This window comes from Arachis ipaensis, chromosome B1, assembly GCF_059453495.1.
Source record: "Arachis ipaensis isolate K30076 ecotype BB chromosome B1, ASM5945349v1, whole genome shotgun sequence".
Taxonomy (NCBI): domain Eukaryota; kingdom Viridiplantae; phylum Streptophyta; class Magnoliopsida; order Fabales; family Fabaceae; genus Arachis; species Arachis ipaensis.
Window position 1 is genome coordinate 136,170,319 of NC_142436.1, and position 18,006 is coordinate 136,188,324.

At 31.9% G+C, this 18,006-nt stretch overlaps 1 long non-coding RNA gene across 10 annotated transcripts; it reads right to left on the reverse strand.

Annotated features, from left to right (window-relative positions):
* Positions 1-2,035: 2,035 nt before the first annotated feature.
* LOC107635326 (uncharacterized) lies at positions 2,036-10,969 on the reverse strand. Of its 10 annotated transcripts, XR_002347227.2 has the most exons (10): positions 10,756-10,969; positions 10,381-10,609; positions 10,057-10,185; positions 9,898-9,961; positions 8,867-8,953; positions 8,389-8,439; positions 8,255-8,287; positions 7,493-7,596; positions 7,192-7,254; positions 2,376-2,594 (listed from the first exon to the last, which is right to left on the reverse strand). It is a non-coding gene; the product is annotated as an uncharacterized LOC107635326 (long non-coding RNA). The 10 variants fall into 10 exon arrangements; XR_002347213.2 differs by lacking the exon at positions 8,389-8,439 and having other exon boundaries at positions 2,036-2,594; positions 7,192-7,318; positions 8,255-8,368; XR_002347254.2 differs by lacking the exon at positions 8,389-8,439 and having other exon boundaries at positions 2,036-2,594; positions 8,255-8,368; positions 8,867-8,931; positions 10,047-10,185; positions 10,756-10,965.
* Between the last annotated feature and the right edge of the window lie 7,037 nt (positions 10,970-18,006).

The window sequence follows — 18,006 nt, forward strand, 5'->3', positions numbered from 1 at the left end:
TAAGAAATTTTTTTTTTAATTTTATAGATATTTAATTATTTTTGCTAAAATATAATTGGATGTTTCTTTTGTTAAGTATTAAGATGTTTTTTTTATAATTCTCTAATTGTGTAGTTTGCAGTCTCTTTAATCATCAAAACGACACCTAATATCCCAAAACGCAGAGAGCAACATCATCATATAAACAATAAAATTAGCTTTCTCCCAAACATTGCAAACAAAATTATCAACCGCCTAGCTACAGAGATCTCAGATCTGATTAATCTTCAAGCTCAATAATTTTTACAACTGATGAATCACCATCCTTCTGGCAAACAACAACTCGGTCATGCGGCTTTATAATGCCGAAAGCCTTGCCATGGTCTAAAGCAACCTTTAAAATTGATTCATTTGCTCCACTTTTAGATTCAGCCTATAGATAGATTACACAATCAAAATTAGTTCACAACACTAAAGCGCAATAACGAATCGTCCACCATGAATTCCATGAATTTTTACAATTAAATAACTTACGGGATGTTGAGGATCGGCCAACACCTCAGTGTTTGAAGGAGGTGGTTGAGGAGGGAAGAGGAGAAGGATTTGTCGGTGACAAAGTCGAAGGTGGACTTCGTGTTGAAGCAGTTTGTCTTAAATGCGCTTGTTGAGGGCGTCACGGAGAGCACAGAAGTCACCGGCGCTTCCAGCAGCATTGGTGAGAGAGAGGGGTCTGTGTGTGTGATTGTTGGAGGTGAGTAGGTTAATGTGAGAGAGAAGAGGAAGGCTTTTATAGGTTTTAATTAGGTTTACTTAATTAATTTTAAATTTTTTAAATTTTGAATTTAAAAAATTTAAAATTAATTATTAATATAAATTAATGTGGTTTTATTTAGTTTTTGGGTGGTAACCTTTGGTACCATATACTTTTCCTTAAATATTTGTTAATTGTTAAAAGAAAAAGTTTTAGAATGTAAAGTCAAAAGAGGATTGAGTGATTTAAACTTATATACTAGATCAATAAACACATAAGTGTGGATTCGATTATTCAATTATATGTTCTCCTTTTTCATGAGAACCTTACCTTGCAAGTTTGTAATTCTTTTAAAACTCAATCTGAGTAATGGAATTGAATCGATTGATATATATATTAGCCTTCCATATTCATTTATGTTCTTGATTATATTTTTATTTTAATCTAAGTAGGAAGTAGGTAGAATAAACGAGTGTTAGGTAGCTTTCTCTTAGTGAGTGTTGATATTCGCTAATTTTATCTTCACTAAGTGAGAAAGAGTTGATAAATTTATATTTTATGTAATTTTTTAGTAGAAAATAAAATAAAATTTATCAACTTGAATATTATCCTTGCTAATGCACACTTTTATGAATTTTTTTTCTAATTGAACTTGATTAAAATATTTTTCTTAGGCCTTTAAAATTGTTAAATTAATTTCACTTTTATTCAACATACCTTGATAATCTTGTCCAAGTTTAATCCTTGTTCATATTTTCTTGTTCTAGCACTTTAGTTTACTTAGATTCTCTTGTTATTTTTTTTATTTTGTCATTAGTTTACGAACTCTTGTTGGATGATTTTTCATTAATGAATTTGATGTTTTATATTATTCTTACTTACTTGAGATATTTTCGTGTCCTTAAATTAGGTAGTTGTAGTTTTTACTAATTGTTGCGATTTATGTTGTTTTATGTTTATGCGCTCTAAGTATTTGACAAAATGCTTGAACTAGTTATAAAGTATATTTTTTTATTCTTGAATTGGATTGAAAATTTGGGTAATCTCTAGTAACTAATGTCCAAATTAATTAATAATTTAAAATTATTAATTACCCTTATTTTTGGTAATACTAACATTTTACTAAATTCAATTAGTAAGTTGGTTAACATTTATGAATTAGGTTAATTAAGCTTAATTGACTTTCCTCAACTCATAAAGGTTGACGAATTAGATTCACTCTTTGTAATTAGTGATAATGATAGTGATTTTTTAACATCTTTTAGAACTTTAGAAGGGGGGTTGACTCAAAAGCAGAGCAAGATATAACAGAGAAAGAGAATCACACAAGCATATATCCTGGTTCGGTTTCCAAGTGCAATGAAACCTACATCCAGTCTCCACCACAACTATGGTAGAATTTCAACTATAATCAAACTTATTACATGCACCAATACCAATGAATTATAACCTAATTCATCTAGTATCACCTACCAAATTTCTAACCTAAACCTAGTATCCACCAAGCGCTATCTCAACTTGACTAAGGAAAACTCCAATCTAGTTCGGCAACCACCAAATGTTATCCCAACTTGACTAAGAACTAATCCTAGTTCAACAAAAACCAAATACATAAAAAATTACTTTGGCTTTTTCAATTTATCTCTTTTGCCCATTTTCACTAATGCCTTTTTCTCAATTACAGAAAAAAAGACATCAAAAAATCATAAAAAAATCTCAAACAAAGCTCAAAGAAGAAGGAAACAACACTGCACGAGAATTCTCAATCCCTCTTTCCAATATGCATAGTTGCATTCAACACTAAGCAAGAGGAAACCTGAATTCATGTCATGCTGCAATTCTTCAAGTTGTGCTGCAATCAACCCTAAGCAAGAGAAAACATGAATTCAAGTTGTGTTATAGTTGTTCAAGTAGTAATAATAGTACATTAATTTCAAAAGAAGGAATCAACACTAAAAATTGAATTCAAGTTGTGTTGCAATTAATTCTAAGCAAGAGGAAACCTAAATTCAAGTTGTGTTGGAGTTGCTCAAGGAGTGGAAGTAATAGTACTTTGTTTCAAAAGAAGGAACCAACACTGAAACCTGAACTCAATTTGTGTTGCAATCAACTCTAAGCAAGAGAAAACATAAATTCAAGTTTGCTATAGTTGTTCAAGTTGTGTTGTGCTGCATTTAACTCTAAGCAATAGAATCTAGTAGTAGTAGTACCTTATTTCAAAGATGGAACCAATACAGAAACCAAAATTCAAGTTGTCCTGCAGTCAACTCTAAGTAAGAGAAAACCTAAATTCAAGTTGTGCTACAAGTAGTAGTAGTTGTGTTGTCAACTCAAAACAAGAGGAAACTTAAATTCAAGTTGTGCTACTAGTAGTAGTAGTTGTGTTGTTGTCAACTCTAAGCAAGACAAAGTAGTAATAGTAGTAGTAGTTCTGCTGTTGTTAACTCTAAGAAAGAGGAAACCTAAATTCAAGTTGTGCTACAAGTAGTAGTAGTAGTAGTAGTAGTAGTTGTTGTTGTTCTATTGTTGTCAACTCTAAACAAGAGGAAACCTAACTTCAGTTGTGCTACAAGTAGTAGTTTCAAGTTGTTCTACAAGCAGTAGTTTCAAGTTGTGCTACAAGTAATAGTAGTTGTGTTGTCAACTCTAAATGAGGAAACTTAAATTCAAGTTGTGCTACTAGTAGTAGTTATTGTGTTGTGGTCAAGTCTAAGCAAGACAAAGTAGTAATAGTAGCAATACTTCTGCTGTTTTTAACTCTAAGAGAAAACATAAATTCAAGTTGTGCTACAAGTAGTAGTAGTAGTTGTGTTGTTGTCAACTCTAAAAGAGAAGAAACATAAATTAGTTGTGCTACAAGTAGTAGTTTCAAGTTGTGCTACAAGTAGTAGTCTCAAGTTGTGCTACAAGTAGTAGTAATAGTAGTTGTGTTGTTGTCAACTCTAAACAAGAGGAAACCTAAATTCAGTTGTGCTACAAGTAGTAGTTTCAAGTTGTTCTACAAGCAGTAGTTTCAAGATGTGCTACAAGTAGTAGTAGTTGTGTTGTCAACTCTAAACAAGAGAAAACTTAAATTCAAGTTGTGCTACTAGTAGTAGTAGTTGTGTTGTTGGCATGTCTAAGCAAGACAAAGTAGTAATAGTAGCAGTAGTTCTGCTGTTGTTAACTCTAAGAAAAAGGAAACCTAAATTCAAGTTGTGCTAAAAGTAGTAGTAATAGTAGTTGTGTTGTTGTCAACTCTAAACAAGAGGAAACCTAAATTCAGTTGTGGCTACAAGTAGTAGTTTCAAGTTGTTCTACAAGCTGTAGTTTCAAGTTGTGCTACAAGTAATAGTAGTTGTGTTGAACTTTAAACAAGAGTAAACTCAAATTCAAGTTGTGCTACTAGTAGTAGTAGTTGTGTTGTTGTCAAGTCTAAGCAAGACAAAGTAGTAATAGTAGCAATAGTTCTGCTGTTGTTAACTCCAAGAAAGAGCAAACCTAAATTCAAGTTGTGCTACAAGTAGTAGTAGTAGTTGTTGTGTTATTGTCAACTCTAAAAGAAAGAAACATAAATTACTTGTGCTACAGGAAGTAGTTTCAAGTTGCGATAAAACTTAAATTCAAGTTGAGCTACTAGTAGTAGTAGTTGTGTTGTTGTCAAGTCTAAGCAAGACAAAGTAGTAATAGTAGCAATAGTTCTGCTGTTGTTAACTCCAAGAAAGAGCAAACCTAAATTCAAGTTGTGCTACAAGTAGTAGTAGTAGTTGTTGTGTTATTGTCAACTCTAAAAGAGAAAGAAACATAAATTACTTGTGCTACAGGAAGTAGTTTCAAGTTGCGGTAAAACTTAAATTCAAGTTGAGCTACTAGTAGTAGTAGTTGTGTTGTTGTCAAGTCTAAGCAAGACAAAGTAGTAATAGTAGCAATAGTTCTGCTGTTGTTAACTCCAAGAAAGAGCAAACCTAAATTCAAGTTGTGCTACAAGTAGTAGTAGTAGTTGTTGTGTTATTGTCAACTCTAAAAGAAAGAAACATAAATTACTTGTGCTACAGGAAGTAGTTTCAAGTTGCGATAAAACTTAAATTCAAGTTGAGCTACTAGTAGTAGTAGTTGTGTTGTTGTCAAGTCTAAGCAAGACAAAGTAGTAATAGTAGCAATAGTTCTGCTGTTGTTAACTCCAAGAAAGAGCAAACCTAAATTCAAGTTGTGCTACAAGTAGTAGTAGTAGTTGTTGTGTTATTGTCAACTCTAAAAGAGAAAGAAACATAAATTACTTGTGCTACAGGAAGTAGTTTCAAGTTGCGGTAAAACTTAAATTCAAGTTGAGCTACTAGTAGTAGTAGTTGTGTTGTTGTCAAGTCTAAGCAAGACAAAGTAGTAATAGTAGCAATAGTTCTGCTGTTGTTAACTCCAAGAAAGAGCAAACCTAAATTCAAGTTGTGCTACAAGTAGTAGTAGTAGTAGTTGTGTTATTGTCAACTCTAAAAGAGAAGAAACATAAATTAGTTGTGCTACAGGAAGTAGTTTCAAGTTGTGGTATAAGTAGTAGTCTCAAGTTGTGCTACAAGTAGTAGTAGTTGTGTTGTCAACTCTAAACAAGAGGAAATTTAAATTCAAATTGTGCTACTAGTTGTAGTTGTTGTGTTGTTGTCATGTCTAAGCAAGACAAAGTAGTAATAGTAGCAGTAGTTCTGCTGTTGTTAACTCTAAGAAAGAGAAAACCTAAATTCAAGTTGTGCTACAAGTAGCAGTAGTAGTTGTGTTGTTGTCAACTCTAAAAGACAAGAAACATAAATTAGTTGTGCTACAAATAGTAGTTTCAAGTTGTGCTACAAGTAGTAGTAATAGTAGTTGTGATGTTGTCAACTCTAAACAAGAGGAAACCTAAATTCAGTTGTGGCTACAAGTAGTAGTTTAAAGTTGTTCTACAAGTAGTAATTTCAATTTGTGCTACAAGAAGTAGTAGTTGTGTTGTCAATTCTAAACAAGAAGAAATTTAAATTCAAGTTGTGCTACTAGTAGTAGTAGTTGTGTTGTTGTCATGTCTAAGCAAAACAAAATAGTAATAGTAGCAGTAGTTCTGCTGTTGTTAACTCTAAGAAAGAGGAAACCTAAATTCAAGTTGTGCTACAAGTAGTAGTCTCAAGTTGTGTAGTAGAAAAAACATAAATTCAAGTTGTGCTACAAGTAGTAGTAGTAGTAGTAGTTGTTGTTGTTGTGTTGTTGTCAACTCTAAAAGAGAAGAAACATATAAATTAGTTGTGCTACAAGTAGTAGTTTAGTTGTGCTACAAGTAGTAGTCTCAAGTTGTGCTACAAGTAGTAGTAATAGTAGTTGTGTTGTTGTCAACTCTAAACAAGAGGAAACCTAAATTCAGTTGTGGCTACAAGTAGTAGTTTCAAGTTGTTCTACAAGCAGTAGTTTCAAGTTGTGCTACAAGTAGTAGTAGTTGTGTTGTCAACTCTAAACAAGAGGAAACTTAAATTCAGGTTGTGCTACAAGTAGTAGTAGTTGTGTTGTTGTCATGTCTAAGCAAGACAAAGTAGTAATAGTAACAGTAGTTCTGCTGTTGTTAACTCTAAGAAAGAGGAAACCTAAATTCAAGTTGTGCTACAAGCAGTAGTAGTGAAAACCTAAATTCAAGTTGTGCTACAAGCAGCAGCAGTAGTAGTAGTAGTAGTAGTAGTAGTAGTAGTTGTTGTGTTGTTGTCAACTCTAAACAAAAGGAAACCTAAATTCAAGTTGAGTTATGCTACAAGTACTAGTAGTAGTTATTGTGTTGTTGTCAACTCTAAACAAGAGGAAACCTAAATTCAAGTTGTGCTACAAGTAGTAGTTTTAATTTGTGCTACAAGTAGTAGTTGTTGTGTTGTCAACTCTAAACAAGAGGAAACCTAAATTCAAATTGTGCTACAAGTAGCAGTTTCAAGAAGTAGTAGTAGTAGTGTTAGTAATAGTGTTGCAACTCTAAGCAAGAGAAAACCTAAATTCAAGTTGTGTTGTTGTCAACTATAAGAAAGACGAAGTATTAGTTGTGTTAAATTCAATTCTAAGGTAGAGGAAACCTAAATTCAAGTTGTAGTAGTGGTTGTGGTGCTGTCAACTCTAAGCAAGAGAAAATAGTAATAGTAGTTGTGTTGTTGTCAACTCTAAGCAAGAGGAAATCTAAATTTAGGTTGTGTTACAAGTAGTAGTTTCATTGTCAACTTGTCAACTCTAAGCAAGAGGAAACCTAAATTCAAATTCTGTTACAAGTAGTAGTTTCAAGTTGTGCTACAAGTAGTAGTAATAGTAGTGTTGCAACTCTAAGTAAGAGAAAACTTCCATTCAAGTTGTGCTGCAGTCAATTCTAAACAAGAGTAATACGTGCTCAAGAGTATCAAAGAGAAACTAGTAGTAGTAGTAGTAGTAGACAACATAAATGAAATCAGAAATGATCAAAATGAAGGAATTGCAATGGAGATCGAATTCAAACTAACCTTGAATGCATACCTCATGGACTTGATTGCTTCACCGATAAGAAGCTTGGCCGATGTGATAGCCTTCAACAAGAGACACTCAACTTGGTTACTACTTGAGACAATTTTTACGTTGAGCCTACTAGATCTTTTCACCACCACAATGATTTGACAACCAATGTGTCATTTATGGAGCAGCAAAAACACAGTATTCATGATAAGAAAATAAGATTCAAATATTAAACAAATGTGAATCCCTCTTCAATTGCAGAAAGAAAAGGATTCAGGATTAAGACAAGAACAATTAAATCATGGTTACTACCTTCCGTAGTTCAGCCAATTTTCCCATATTTAGAACCCAATTTTCTGTGCATATCCACTTGGTAACACACCATTTTGTTTTATTTGGATTTTCTCATGCCACAACTGCAAGAAATATGGCATCAAGGTCAACAATCTAAACAGCTTTCCATTATTGTGTAGTAAATAGATCTAACAAAAAAGATGAAGAATTTTTAAAGGCAAGCAATGCATCCATATCATTAAGAATGTGCAAGTACTCTATCTTTCTTCCATGCAACGAATTCTATATAATAATAATAATAAATAACGCCAATTAATTAACAGAGTAAATTATATATGAAGGTAATTCTATATAAACATAATTAAATGTGATAACCTCTTGTAAGCTTAGAATGGCCATGTGCTTGTAAAAAGGTGGCGACTTATTAGTGAGCTATATGTACATTACACAAATTCACTGTATATATTTAACTAGTGTAAAACCCGCGCGTAGGCTAAATGTTATTTCATTGTAAATATGTATTGGTATTTATCCATTAATAATAATAGTTATTACTTTTAACTTGAAAAAGTTTTTGGGTATAAAAACTTATTGTATAGTATAAGACTGTTCCATCCTTCCTTTCTAAAAGCTAAATAATCTTGATATTTTTTTTTTGTTCATATTAGCGAATTCTACTTAAATACAAAAATTATTATGTTTATATGTTTAAATTATTATGTTTATATGTTATAATTTTCATATAATTACCACCATCCTCCATTGAATGATGTGTTGTACCTTTCAAAATGGTGAAGGCCAGGCTCCATATGCCTATATGACAACATTTCATTGTTAGTTTCCATAGTTTAGCCAACAACTCATTAGCTCCCACAGTCATGTGCTTTGTCAATTCTAGGAAATTAAAAGCGTACCCTCTACATTAAATCACATTCATGTTCCAAATCTCCATGCATGAGTGCCCACTTCCATGATACAAACATTTGAATAAGCAGCAAAATAGGATGTAGCTTTAAAGCAGTATAAATTACAGATGTAACTTTTTCTTTAAACAAATTAGAGGATCACATTATATAATGATCAGGTTTCTTTCTTCTACACTCTACTAATTCTATATTTTAAGGAGTCTCTACTACATTGTATCATATTGCAATTGTGGTTTGCAATAGCTTGTAATGGATTTCATCAAATCAATTTTAACAAATTTTTATTGCAACAACCACAATTACAACCTCCTACTCCAATTTAAAACCTTTTGCCCAAATGATGACATAGCTCAAGATCAAATAATTTGAATTAATCAAAGAAATCTGATCCTCTTCTATAAAATATATAATATATAATAATGAATTAAAAATGTGAGATTTTGTATTTAATCACACGGCCATATACCTTGGATCTTTCCTTTCGAGAGCATGGGGTGTACCACTTTGTGAGCCTCACTTTTTCATATCGATCTATGAGAAGCAGAAAGAGAACCTGATTAAAACAAAATTAAAAAAAATTAAAAAACAAAAATTAAAAAATAAATTTGAAACAAATTCGGAACCCTTGCTGCCATCTTCATCATAAAGTAACAATATTGAAGGAGAACACTCCATCGACAAAAAGGCATTCATTCCACCCAGTTGGTATCACAATAGTAAAATGAAGAACATGCCATGACTTTTATTTCATTTACAACTCAAAAAATGTGACTACATTAACACATGTCCATTTATGATAAATAAACACAGCAGCTATAGGTCACAGGTAAAACACCACATGTTTTCATATATGCACAGTAATCGAAACAAATTCAAACAACATCGGTATAAAATCGACATAAATAAATAAATAAAAACAAAGGCCAAGGTAAATTCATAAATCCTGCAGTAAACAAAATACCTTTATCATCATATATACCTACATATAACCCTATGTAGAAGAAGAATATGAAAAAGTCTGCAACAATGTAACATTTAGGTAGCTCCCTATACAGCATAAATGAATAAAAGATAGTGGTATTTCAACTAAAGGGGTGTTAAGTCCAATCATCAAAGACATGATATGCAAAGTAAAAGGATCAAGTTGTTAAGTTAAGTTCAAAATTCAAAATATATTCAAATGGAGATGCAACAACTACTCTTCGTTTCACCTACTCAATTACCTCTTCTGGTTTTGGAAGTTCCTTTGTCCTACTAACCATTTTTAAATTTTATTGCAAATATAATATCAAGCAAGCAGCTATATCAGTTACAGTATCCCAATTTATCACTCAAAGAAAACTTCTTTAATACAAAATCATAAAATTATATTAAGAAATGATTTCAGCCATTTAACTTACTTAGAAACGAATCATTCTATACAAAAATTGGGAAAAGAAAGCTAGCTAATAATCCAGCTGCAATTATGAAATAATCATAGCAGATGACAAAAATAACCTGATCATCGCCACCAAGCCTCACCACCGCTTTCATTAAACTCCCAGGCACAATTTTTTTCTTCCTTTATTTTCCCAGAACAAAACGATATTTAGAATGCAATCATCACAAAACATTCAAATAAAACAAAGAGAACCAAAGATATATACCTCTACTCACCTTCAGAAAGTGGCTGCTTTTTTGGTGGTGCAAGGTTTTGTCTAGTTCATTCACAACCATATTCACTGACAACAGCAAAATTCAGTGAATTTCCTAAACATGATTTTAGCTCCTAGTTACCTGCTACCACTGCAAAAAAAAAAAAAAAAAAAAAAAACAAGATTTAGATCACATAAATTTCTTAAACGTGTTGTACTTTTTTAGATATAGGAAAACACAGCCTTTTGGTAAAGTTTAAAGGTCAAAAAAATACTTCCTTAGTTTCATTGATTTCACAGAGACACGATGATTTTGTGTGGCTATTCTAACTTAAAAGTAAATTACCTCTGCAATACCGCCCAAGATAGGATATCAGAGCTCACCGTTCTGTTCACCAGTGTTGTCAGCTTGCTGTGCTGCTTCTTCCCCACTCTGCCGCCTCTGAAATCACCGTGAAAGCTCTGTTCGCCTCTGCTCCTGAAGCTTGCTTCTCCTCCTCCGCCTCCTCGTCTCTTAGATCTTCCTCTCCTCTTCTTGATTTTCAACTCTCTCGCCTGTGACTTGTCCAATACTTCTATGACGTCATCGTTATGGACGAAGAAGATCATAAGAAAAAACCAACCATAGAGAGAGCGCGACAAAGAAAGAAGAGAAAAAGATTGAAAGAAATCAAAGAAAGATTTGATTTTTAAAACTAATTTTAAATTTGTTCACTCTTACCCTAGTTTCAAATGTTCAAGTTCAAATTCTGATCCAAAAGGGAAAGAACGCGCCCACCAGTGAGATATGAGACTGATTTGATTTTCAAAGAAGATAGAATGAGTGAGTTGAGTGCGAACTGAGAAGAATCCAAATTGGATTTGAATTTCAAATATCCCACATAGTTTCTGTTGTTGTAGAGAATGCTGACAACTTCTAAGTTTTTGTTTCTTTCATGATTTTCTTTCATCATATACCATATATACCATAGATTGATGGGTCATTCTACTGGAAAGATTATCATTATACAGATTTTATACAGATTTTATACAGATTTAATGTGTGGTTATTTTGAGGGACACGCGTTAGTTTTTATAGGTGGGCCATTGATATTAAAAAAGTTTGCCTTGTTAATTAATGTATAATTGAATCCTAATACACTAGATAGAATTAGATAATTTTAACGCCGTGATGGTTTAGTTACAAGTTTACAGCACTAAATAAAAATATAAAACTGAATTGTTGAATCATGAGAAATCTTTTTACTTTTTTTAATATTTTCATTAGAACTAAAATTAAAAAATAGTTTTATAAGCTATGATTTTTTTACTAATTTTTAAAAGAAATACTCATTTCAGTTAAAAATAAAAATAATATTTCTTAATTATAATTAAAATTATTTTCTGTAGTATATATTAAAATAATCTATTTAATTATAAAAAACATAAATAAGTTCTAGATTATTTTACAAGGAGTTTCAATTGTTAGAATGTACTTTTTGTTGTTTAATTTCTGTATTAGCAAAATATTGTACAACTGTAATAATAAAAAAGTTTATTTATACTTCACAATCACTTTTTTTTTCTCAGAGGATAAACGAAATAAATATGTAAAAAAAATTGAAACATCAAAATTGGAAACTATTTTATTTATTGACTATCACGAAATTATAATTTATTATTTTGATGTCATGAATTCATTATTCAATAGATGAAATCAATTTGAAAGTGAATCTTAAACCTTGATTAAATAAAAAATATTGGACTCAACAATATGATATTAGCCTGTATTAAAAAGGGTACCGTAAAAAATTTAAAATGATTTGAATCAACAAAAGTAATATTGTTTATTTAAAAAAAAAATACTACAAGAAAGTTTTACCTTGTAAAGATTATATAGATTTTAATTATGACATTAGCTTATATTTTTAGTTTTTGTTACAGTTAAATTACAAAACATGGTTCTTTATTATCAAAATGGCAGCGGAAGCATGAATTAGGAAATACATTTTTCTTTTATTTTCTTTTAGAAAAAAAATTGATATATTAATCGTTGTTAGAGCAGTTAAATAATCATCGTATTAATTAAATTTATCATTTTATAAAAGATTAATTTATATCAAGATGTTTTTCTTTTAGTCTGTATTTTGGTTGAATTTGGAGAATACATATTATAAAATAGACAAAGCATTTAATTAAAATCACTAAATAATAATTTGGATGGTATATAAAGCTAGCAACATATACCTTACAACGGGTACTTAACTCGAAACTTAGAGTAACAACTATTCACTAAGTTAATTATTTAAATTATTAATTTGGTATGTTTATTATTTAAAGAATAATATAGTAAGAAATTGAAATTTTAAAAAAATAATAAAATATTTATCTTTATTTGTATTATTTTAATTTTATTAAAAATTTGATGATGATACTATTTATAATTTTATATTAGATTTTTTTAAAATTTTATTATTTTTAATTTTAATTTGAATTTAGTTTATTTCTATTTTATTAATATGTATGAAATATGGAATGATTGAATTTTATATTTATTTAAAAAATTTTGATTTTTTTGTAGTAGAAACAGATAAAATAGGGTTAAAAACTTTAGAATGCAGGCAGGATTAGAATTGAGAGATAGATTCTCAACTCGCGAGTCGAAATACCAATACTAAAACTTCCTTAATTTCATCATATATCTTGGTTTGTTCTTCATAATTTGAATTCAAGCCATTTAAGCTAGTTTGAATTTGATCCCAAATCAAATTCGAGGAATTACTATGAGAGTTTGGTATGATGTTCAATGAAAGCATCATTTGTTATGAATTTGTATAAAAAATTAAAAAGAATTAAAGATAATAAGAGAGAATAGAAGAGAAATCTCTAAAATTAGGGGCAAAGAGATAAAGTAGAATTTCCAATTACATCATGCATATCTCACATTATTACGTCATACTCCTATTTATAGTATAATTTTCTAATTGGGCTAGCGGCTAGCCCAATACTAATCCTATCAGGTTAAATTTAAAAAAAAAAATTAATCTACAAATAAGATTATGGTTGAATTTAAACCCTATCATATCCTATCTATTGGTCATTGATAGCATAGTTGTAAGAATCGAACCGGTGATCAAATCGGTCAGGTTACTGGTTCACTGGTTTACTGATTCAACCGATAAATCACTGGTTGAACCGGTAAAACCAGTTTCACGTAACTAGAAAATATAATAGCAAAGGTATAAAACAACAGCTATTACAAAATACAAATTTACATCAATTGTTCAATGTTGGGAGCATAATCTATTTCCAACAGTTCAATTCAAAGGGTTCCTGTTAGACAAGACAAAAGCAACCATATATGCATTCACTAAAATCTGTTTTGGACATAAAACCAGTTTTGTCAACATGTTTTCAAGCCTAAATCTGCCGAATGATTTAAATTATGAGCAAGATTGGTACCTAACAAAGACAAACAACCATGAGAAATTGATGAATGGATAACAAGCACTTTACTCACAAGTAAAATGGTTGCATTCAACTTGAAAACAACCATTTAATTCAACACACATTTAAAAGCAACACCATAGTAGTTCAACAGCAAATAATTCGACAAAAAGACTCAGAGTCACTACACTAAACAGATGCACAATGGCATAATAGTTCAACAACAAATAACTCCGACAAAAATTGCTAGAAAATCCAGCAATCCTTCTTCTAAAGCAAACAAGTATAATGGCATAATCAAAAATTAATAAAAAATCCAGCAATTCGAGAGAGGAGGCAGTGGACGGAGAGGATGCGCCGACGGAGCAAGGAGCCGTGGAGGATGGTGTTTCTGATGGTGTATTGGCTGAAGACATTCTAAAACAATATAGGAGAGCAATGGTATAAAACAGGTATTACAAAAACAATGTTACATAATCCATATTTCCATATTTCCATATTTTCATATCCAGCAATATAAATTCACAGCAATGTTACATCAATAAAAACAAACATAACCACTACGAATCTGAAAAAAAAAATCTAACAATCTGCCATCAACTAGTTCAACAATATAACAAGTTATAACTCAACAATATATACATAATCAACAATCTGCCATTAACCTATCAGTTATTCACTCCCTTAATCAAATTAAAATCCAACTAAATAACTAAAAAAAACAGAGAACAGATTTCATAGTTTGGAGACCAACCTGGATGAGGCAGATTCTAGCGACGGAGAGGCAGCACCGCAGCAGCGACGGAGAGGTGGCACCGCAGCAGTGACGCAGGAGACGCGACGACGACGACGAGAGACGCGGAGCCACGAACTCGACGTACTCGGACACACTGTGAAGCCAGCGAGATGAAGCAGAGGAAGAGAGTCTTCGAGACTGAGAGAGACTGCGAGGAAGAGTGTTGGTGTGACGAGGGGAGAAAGAAGACGACAGGCCGACGGTGAGGTGAGGTGAGGTGTGGTGATCAACTATGTATGGTGTGATGAGAAGCTGAGGAAGACTTGAAGGAGTGTTGTTTTGGCTTTTGGGGATTTAGGGTTAGGGGGAAGGGGGCAAGGGGGTATACGAGAGAGTGAGAGACATTCGTTTTGAAAACGGAAAAAAAAAAAAAAGGTTTTCCAAACCGGCCGGTTATACAAAAACCGCCGATTCTTCGGTTTTTATCAAAACCGGACGGTTCAAACCGATTTTATCCGGTTCTATTCCTTATCCGATCAGAATGACTAACCGGACCGACCAAATAACCGGTTCACTGGTTTTCCGGTCGAATCGGCCGATTCGGTCCGGTTCTTACAACTATGATTGATAGTCCTAATGGCATATGTATCTAAAAGATTTTTTTTTTAATTTACTTGGCTATTAGAGTATATGAAAACTAGTTAATGATAAAAAAAATTATTTTTCTTATTATAATTAGTAATTTTATTAAATACCATAACTAGTTCAATCTTATTCATCTTTGTTCACTCTTATTTTTGTTTTTAATCTAATTTAGGAGCCTCGCTCCAATTCATCCTTTAACAATTAGAATAAAATCAAAATATTTTTTATAATCAAACTTAGAAATCTAAATTTTATGTTTTATATAAATTATCTCTACCAAAAAATAAATGAATAATTTAATTATTATTAATGTTAATACAATTAATCAAAGAACAATTATTTAATAATTATTAATTTTTTAATTTATATGGATATCAAATAAAAAAATATTAAAATTATATGTTTATTAAAAAAATAAACTAGTCAAATGAGTCGATTTATTTGACTCATTAATTTATTAGACTTGTATACAGAAACATATATTAGCATATTATTTGAAAGATTTTTTGCTAATAGATTGAAATAATTTTTGAGGTTATTATTTGTAAGACAGTGATTTTTTATATTTAAGAGTTATTTTAGATATATTTTTTTTAAATTTTCACGTACTAGAGATCACGTCTAGATCCATTTATAAGATAGTTTGTAAAGTACAAAGATTATAAATTTAAAGGATTAATCTCTGCCTACAAGCAATTAACGCTTACAAGTCTTACAAGTGCTTTACCCTCAAACGCGCCTCTTCTGGCATCTGTGTTTCACGCGCCTCTTAACAGACGTTTAAATCAATCCAAATCAATTAGAGCGCGAATATATAACTTCCAATTTTCAAAAGATCTCGTTTCCTTTTTTGAATTTCTTGCCTTCTCCTTGGTGCGTTTCTCTTTATTTTTTCATTCGTTGTTTTACCTGCGTTTATCACTGGTTTCTTCTTCGTCATTTACGTGCGTTTCTCTCTGTATTCTTGCTTCATTTTTTTCGATTTTCATGGTTTCTGAAATCAAGTTTTGAAATCGTTTTGAAGATAATGGATCATTCAACTTCAGATTGTCAGTTGAACCAGGGCGAAGTGGATTTTAAATTTGAATTGAACGAAGTTCCTGAGGTGTGATTTAATTTCAGTTAATTATTGAATCTGAATTTGATGTAGTTAGTCATTTATGATTGTCTAGCTGAATAATGCGTGAACATTTACTGTGAAATTCATGTGTGAACATTGACTGTGAATTGAATCTAATGTACTAGTTTTGATTAATTTTGTGCATTTTATACCAAACATTCGGGTGTAGATCAGAATTATTTGGGTGTATATTAGGGAAGTTTGGGTGTATTTACAGTTCATGATTTTTCTTGTTATTTTAGTTGAGTTGTCACTGGGGTGTAGATCAGGAATACTTGGGTGTATTTTAGTTGAATTGTTAATTTTTTTATGATGTACAAAAACTCTATAGTATATCCTTGTTTTTAACATGGTATATTTTGCAGCCCCTCTGTGTTGTTGATGACCAGTTTGTTCCCAAGGTTGGAATGACTTTTACCACCCCTGAAGATGCTGCAAAATTTTACAAGGACTATGCCAAGGCTGCAGATTTTTCTACAAGAGTTCGGAACATAAATAAGAAGGAAAACGAGATTAAGAATCAATTGATTATATGTAGCAGAGAGGAAAAATGGAAATCTAAAATATCTTCGACCAAGAAGACAAATCCCACAGCTGGTTTAAATTGTCCTGCAAGAATTTATATACATACATTGAAGGATGTTGGTGCTTGGATCATTTCGAAGGTCGAGTTGCATCATTCACATCCTTGTTTCCAACTCAAGCAGAGATGCTCAAACGGCACAGGGAACTAAGCATGTCCATTCGTCGTACAATAGAGAATAATGAGGAGGCTAGTATCAGACCAAGCAAAACTTACCAATCATTTGTTGCGGCAGCTGGGGGTTACCGCGAGCTAAATTTTATCAAAAAAGATGTGAGGAATTACATCACGAAAGAAGTGCGGAATGTTTCGGAACAAGAAGATGCAAAGGAATTCGGGAAATATTTATTAAGAATGAAAGAGAAGAATTAGAATTTCTTTTTCGAGCTCGAACTCGAGGACGATCAGTCGATTAAGCTGGCTTTTTGGGCCGATGCAAGGAGCAGAGCTGCCTTTGAGTATTTTGAAGATGTTATTTCATTTGACACCACCTACAATACTAACAGGTAATATGTTGTTCTTGTTTTATGATGCTAAATTAATGTTGTTTTATGCTATTGCAGAGGTGTATATTGGATGTTTTTGGGTGTATAAAATCATTATTTGGGTGTACATAATGATTTTTCATTCTGCAGTCTCGTAATTTGTTTCAGAGATAATTTGGTTTGTGGTTTTTTTGTCAGGGCGAATCATCACGGTCAGTTAACACTTCTTGGATGCGCTTTGATGAAAAATGAAGAAATTGAATCATTCAAATGGTTATTTCAATGTTGGCTTCGTTACATGGGAGAAAATGCTTTGAAAGGGATTCTCACCGATCAATGCGCGTCAATGAAAAGGGCTATAGAGGCTTGTATGCCAATAACAATTCACCGTTGGTTATTTGGCACATCACGAAGAAGATTCTAAGCAAATTAAATGGTACAAGGGACATGCAAAAATTGAACAAGAAATGAGCCAAGTTGTTTGGAACTCTCATAGCAAAGACTCATTTGATATGAATTGGAATGATTTTCTGCTGAAGTATGGTCTTGTGGATAACAAGTGGCTTTCAGGTAATGTTGTTTAAAATCTACAGTAGAGGTGTACATTGCATGTTTTTGGGTGTAATATAGTCTGATTTAGGTGTATTCTACAGATCTTTACGAAGACCGACATATATGGGTTCCAATTTATCTGGATCACTACTTTTGGGCAGGGATGAGAAGCACACAAAGGAGCGAGAGCATATATTTATTTTTTAACAAGTTTATTACACGGAACAGCTCGCTTATTCAATTTGTCAAACAATACGATAATTGCCTCGGAAGCAAGGAGCAAGCAGAGAGAGAATCGAATGCTGTAGATTTTCATACGGTCATACCGTGTGCAACAAAATCCTCCATTGAAGCTTAGTTTCAACATGTGTACACTCACCAAAAGTTTAGGGAAGTCCAAGCACAATTCAGAGGGAAGGCAAATT